This window comes from Chenopodium album, chromosome 14, assembly GCF_948465745.1.
Source record: "Chenopodium album chromosome 14, dcCheAlbu1.1, whole genome shotgun sequence".
Lineage (NCBI taxonomy): Eukaryota > Viridiplantae > Streptophyta > Magnoliopsida > Caryophyllales > Amaranthaceae > Chenopodium > Chenopodium album.
In genome coordinates this window covers 32,021,855-32,028,209 of record NC_137847.1, presented here as the reverse complement: position 1 = coordinate 32,028,209, position 6,355 = coordinate 32,021,855, and the positions used below count along the sequence as shown (strand labels likewise).

General features: G+C 36.3%; 1 non-coding gene across 1 annotated transcript; it reads right to left on the bottom strand.

Moving 5' to 3' along the window:
- Positions 1-892: 892 nt before the first annotated feature.
- Positions 893-998, bottom strand: LOC145580451 (small nucleolar RNA R71). The gene has a single exon (XR_014099491.1). It is a non-coding gene; the product is annotated as a small nucleolar RNA R71 (small nucleolar RNA).
- Positions 999-6,355: the final 5,357 nt, after the last annotated feature.

The following is a 6,355-nucleotide window of genomic DNA, read 5'->3' as shown; positions in this document are numbered from 1 at the left end:
AACTCCCTAGCATCCTTTATATAATTCTTGCATTCGTTTAACTACGTTGTTTGATTTGCTAGACCAACCCTTATTTAGGCTTCGGAATAGCTTAGCTTGAGACCTTAGTAAATACCACAGTACATTCCCTTGGGTTCGACCCGGACTTACCCCTATATTTAGGGTTTGGTTTGGTTCTATAAATTTTGTTTTGATCGAGGAACTTAGTTACCAACGACCTAGGTTTATCCCTAGTAAAAAATGGCCCTGTTTCCGGGAAATGTCATGGCTATTTGCTATTGTTGATTGAGTCTATTCCACTTATTTGAAAAATACAAAAAGATTTTCTTTCTTTTAGGCTACATTTGTAGCCGTGCTACTAACTGTTTCTTTTGAGATTCTATGCATAGAGCACATGGTCGTTCTCTATTACCATTTGATCTGGAAGTTGAGAGGACAATTACAAGGATAAGGGTTGCTAGACATTCTTTGAAATCTAGCCCGCCAAGTGAAGAAGAACAAGCAAGCAGGGGAGAAAATCCTAGAGTGGCATTGAAGGAGCTAGGAGTTATAGGAGCCTATAGGTATGAGAGTGGGATTGCTCTACCTACGACACCGGCAACCGACTTTGAGATTAGACCGGCCATGATTACTTTGATAGAGAGGCGTCAATATAGCGGTGCAAAGCATGAGAGTCCCCTCAATCATCTTAAGGAGTTTGTGAAGTATTGTAATACAATCAAGGTGAATGGGATTTCTCAAGAGTTTATTCGCCTTAAGCTTTTCCCTTTCTCTCTCATTGGACGTGCATTGGAGTGGTTGGACAAGGAGGTGAAACCAAACTCCTTGAGGACATGGGATGAATTGACTAAGGAGTTTTTGTCTCGGTTCTATCCTCAAAAGAAAACGGCTGAAGCGAGAGCTCTTATTCAAAGCTTCAAGCAAAAACCCAATGAAAGTCTTTATGAGGCATGGGAGAGGTATAAGGAATAACAAAGAGAGTGCCCACACCATGGAATTCCTACCTATCAAATCATCAAAATATTCTATGGAGGTTTAAGCCCTCGAGGAAAATCTTACCTTAATGCGGGAGCCGGAGGACCAATAATGAACAAGACGGAGGAGGAAGTAGTGGATGTCGTTGAAGATGTAGTGAGGCATTATATGGATTGGCAAGATTATGAGCGTGAAACAACAAGCAAAAGCGGTGCTTCGGTGTACTCGGTTGATCACATCAATGCCATTAACAACTTGTCCTCACATATCTTGGAATTAGGGAAGGAAATGACCTTTATCAAAGACAAACTTGAGAGTGCTTCATCTCAAGTACCAATTCTTTCCTCCCAAAATAATGGGAGAGGTACATTTCCTAACTCAAATCCTCTTCCCTCTTCTATCAACATGTCTAATGGTTATATGTTTTGTGATTTGTGTGAATTATATGACCATGATTCTTCAAATTGTCCTAATGCTTCTTTTGATGGATGTGATGATTATGTTTGTAATGAGAATGAACATGTGAACTATATGTCTAATAACAATGTTAGACCTAATTTGATAATCAAAGAAATAATGGGAATAGGAACTATCATAGTGGGAATTTTGATAATTATAACCATAATGGGGGTTAAGAAACATAGGAAACCAAGGTTTCCGAGGCAACTATAACCTTCAAAGGTTATGGTGGTCAAAACCAAGGGCAAGGATATGGGAACCATAATCAAAATTATGGTAATTATAACCAAGGTGGCCAAAATCAAGGTCGGGGCAATTGGAGTAACCAAAATAGGGGCAATTTTTAAAATACAATCAAAGGGGTCCCCCCACCCGGTTTCACTCCAAAGGCTCAAGGTCAAAATGATAGCTCTTATGCCAAATCATCTCCTTCTAGAAGTAGTTTGGAGGATGTCATTGAAAATCAAATCAAGGTGTTGAACACTAACATGTCTTCTAGTGATAAGAAGTTTAATGACATGATGACTCAAAGTAAGATGTTGGAGAATCAAATTTCTCAATTGGCAAATGTTTTGAAAGAGCATGCTAGCCCTTCTTCCCTACCATCTTAAGGTGTAGATCCTAAGAGACCAATTAATGCCATAGTGACAAGGAGAGGTAGGATTGTTGAGAATGTAGAGCCTCAGAAGAGTGAGGCTAAGGAGAATCCTAAGGAAGTTTTGGTTGAAGATGAGGAAGGAAAAAGCTCTTTGAATGAGGATGTGGTTGAAAAACCAATTGAAAAAGAAAAAGAAAAAGTGAGAGAAGTTATCAAACCTAAGCTCCTATACCCCCAAAAGTTTAATAGGCACAAACTAGATGAACAATATGGCAAATTCATAGAGATGTTTAGGCAACTTCATCTTACCCTTCCATTTACCGATGTCATTGACCAAATTCCGAATTATGCAAAATTCCTTTTATTTACATGTGAAGCATCGAGGACGATGCTCTTATCTAGCGTTGGGGGGTGTTTTAGTCAAAAGGGAGTAGTTTTGGGTAAGTGTGGGGGAAGGCACCAAGGACTCATGGGATCATTTGAGGGATTTCTGTTTGGTATTGTTGTTGGGTGTTGGGTTTTATAGCTTTTGGTTGGTTTGTTTTAGATTGTTGTTGATTAATGATGTCTTTGATGATGATAATGATTGGATGATGATTTGGGTAGTTGATTGTGCCCAAGGTTCAAGTTTGTAGATTTTTCTCTAACCTTTTTCTTTGCATAATTTTTGTTTTTGGTTTTATCTCTCTCTTTTGTAGCTTTGAAGAACGTTGGAAGTAACATATGGAGCTATGGTAAATGGTTTTATAGCTTTATTTTTCTTCAAGAAACATTTGGGTGAGACCTTTCCCTTACTCTCTTATATTTTCTCTTGTGTGCATAGTTAGTTAGTTTAGGATGGAGTTGATTGTTCGAGGTTGTATGCATTTGATTCTACGAAATCTGGTGATCTTTGGTACGGTGCCGAACGATCTTTGTTTGTCGATTGGGAATTAAATGTTTACTTGTCTCTTATTACTTTTATCCTTCCTTTTGAAAAAAAAAGGATTAAAAATTGAAAAATGAAAAAAAATTGCCTTTATTTTTTCAAGACAAACCACGAAAACTTTAGTTGTTTCATCTTCATTTTGAGCATAATAAAAGTTAACTTGTGTGATTGAATGTCTTTCTTACTAAGTGTTAAAAGTTTGCACGCTTCGAGATTGCCATAGATTGACTCTAAGATAGGTCCATGCTAAGGTAGTCGGTTTAGAACTCGTAAGCCCATCAAACCCGATTTCACTTGTTTGTGGTAAGAAGGTGTTGCTCTTATTAGGGGATTTAAAGCCCTAGAGGTAGTTTTTGTAGCCCGATGTGAGTTTCATTGTTCAAGCCTCCAACATTTCTTTGTATGAGTTGCGTAGGATCCTTACCAAGGCATGTTTAGATTTAGAAAATGGCGTCTAACTCCCAGGATCGCAACCGAGCTAACTTAGGGATGACAAAGAACATTCTTCATTCGGTGACTATTTTGTTTTCTAGGTTTAGCTTTTATTTTATTGTGTCTTGTATTTTTTGGTTGCATTTTCCCCTTTTGCTTCCCATGTTGAGCCTTCCCCTCCTTGATTATAGCACATTATAAGCCCATGGCCTTTTGTTTTACTTTCACCCTTAGGATCGTGAAGCTCAAGCCAAGAAAACTTATTGATGTTTTGATTTGAAATGTGGAAGGTAATGGTTCTTAATGGAAAGTGAGATTGTGATGTTGTGAATATTTGTTCAATAAAAGCAAGTGAAAATCCTAGAAAAAGCCGTCCATAGTTATAGGAGGCAAGGACATTGGAATAAAGTAAAAAAAAAAAAAAAAAAAAAAAAAAAAAAAAAAAAAAAAAGAGAGAGAAAAATACGAAAAAAGTAGAATTGAAAATTTGCAAAATGAAAAAGAGAATAAAGAGTGGGTGCGAGGCTTGCTGGGCGAAAAAAGCGGGCGTGGCTTGCTGGGCGAGGCAGTTTCGTACCCAGCCAGGAGAGGGTGCGACATGCGAAGAGAAGGCTCTCCTTGGGTTTTTATTTCCTGATTGGTGATGCATATAAATAGCCTTCTTATTGAATTTTGTAATCATCCTATTTTCCAATAAACATTAGAAACTAGTATTTTAGAGAGAGAATGTAGCTTATTCTTCAAGTTTCGTCATTGTAATCAAGACTTGGTAAAGGTTATTTCAATCCAATGCTTATTCTCTAAGTTTCCATCTTTAATCAAGTTTCTCATTAGTATTCTCTTATCCTTTCCTTTAGTTTGATTTATTAGCTTTGATATTCCTTGTTTTCATCTATTTCTTTAGTTGAGCTTGTTGGATTTGTTTTTCCCTTTGTTTTAATCATGTTTAATTTTATGTTGATTGAATCCTTGTTTAGTTTTGTTATGATGGTTAATTTCTCTTTCATAGGCAAAGTTTTTAGCTAGGGGAAGGGGGTGAAAAGCATGTATTAATATTGATGATTGATGATGATTTGATTGAGCTCATGCTATAAATTGATGAATGTATGATTTTTGATGGCTTGAGATTATTAGTAGCACATTCTTTGATGTTCCCTAATTTAGATGCACGAGAGTGATTTGAATTAGGTTAAGATCACCTTTACTTTAATGATTGCATGAAAGTGAATTGTTTAAGTAGAGTTTTATGTATTGTGCACTCTTAATATCTCAATTTGATTAGTGTCTAATTCGATGCATGAAAGTGATCTCAATTAGGCAAAGACCTAATTCATTGATTTGCTTAGACAATTGCATGAGAGTGGGATGTTTAAGTAGAATTCAGTATTCTATGGCATGTTCTTCATGATAATCCTCGTTGTCCATCTTTGTTTAATCGTATTTGACACCCCCGTACCCCCTAGCATTGTTTCCCTTATTCTAGTTCTTCTGGCTTTCTATTTCTTATTTTGCTTGTTTTCATTTCTTCGTAGTAGTAGTTTGACAATTGAAAAACACAAAATAAAAATTCATTCAAAATACCCCTTTGCAATAGATTCATAATTCACCTTGATTGAGAAAAACCCCTTTTCCTCGTGGATCAATCCTTTGCTTGCCCCTATACTTGTATTAGGGTAGTGAAGAGTTATAAATTTTGTTTGATTAGGAGGAGGTAGTAAAAGACCTACTTTACCTCGATTAGTACCCTGTGAGATCTTTCTATTTCTTCTTTTCCTTTTTCTTTCTTGTTTGCTTAGAATAGGTTTAGTCTAGGATGAGTTGATTGTTCGAGGATGCTTGCCTTGTAACACCTTAGAGTGTTTGGGATCATTGGCGATGTTGTCTAACGACCGCTTGTATGTCGATTGGGTTTTACATGTCTTGCATGCATTCTTGCGCATTTCTTTTTCTTCTCCTTTCCTTTTTATTTCTTTTCTTTTTCCCTCTTGTTTTCTATTTTTCAACCAAAAATGAAAAAGACAAAAAGATTTTGAGTCTTTGTTTTCATTTTTTTTAGTTGTTTAGCTTTTGTATTTAGACATAATACCATCCAAGCCTTTGCATTTGAATGAATAATTTCCTATGTCGTATCGGTGTGCATGTTTAGAGGGTATCTTTGGTTGATTCTAGAATAGGGTATGCTAAGGTAACGGTTTAGACCTTTTGGGGCCTTGTAGCCGGATTCCATTGGTTTTTGGTAAAAATGAGTTACTCCCTTTAGTGGATTTAAAGCTAATAGTGAGTTTTTGCTACAACCATGTGAGGTTTTATTTATTCTTGCTTTCAACATTTCTTGATTGAGCGGCACATGGATCCTTGACTACTGTATGCTTTATCTAGAATTTGACTTTCATCTCCCGAGATCGCGACCGAGCCATTTAGGAAGGATAAAGGCATCTTTTCGGGGTGGTAATTTTTACTTTTCTGGGATAGTTTTCTTTTCTGTGTTTAGGGTTTACATTTCCTTTCTTGCTAACCATTTGAGCCTTATACCCTATTTTTCAAGCCACATCTTCAGCTTTTGAGCCTTTTGTTTCATTCTTGTTCCCATCATTGGTTTTTGTGAAGCATTTTGGTCTCTATTGTTAGAGTTTTGGTGGATGAGAATGTTTGTTTGGTTCTTTTAATGTAAGCAAGTTTGTGTTGTAAATATCTTGTGAATAAAAAGCAAATGCAAAGTTGAAAAAGCCGTCCATAGTTAAAAGAGGCGAGGACAATGAAATAATGTGAAATTTTAAAAAAGTAAAAAATGAGAAAAAGCAAAGCAAATTCAAAAGCTTTGACAAAAAGTGAAAAAATGTGAAAAATGGAAAAGTTCAAAAATATTTTGATGTGAGTGTTTTCTCCCTAAGCATTGAGGGTAATGCTTTATTTTGGCTTGGGGTGAAGCGTTTTTACGCTTTTTATATATATGACTGTTATTT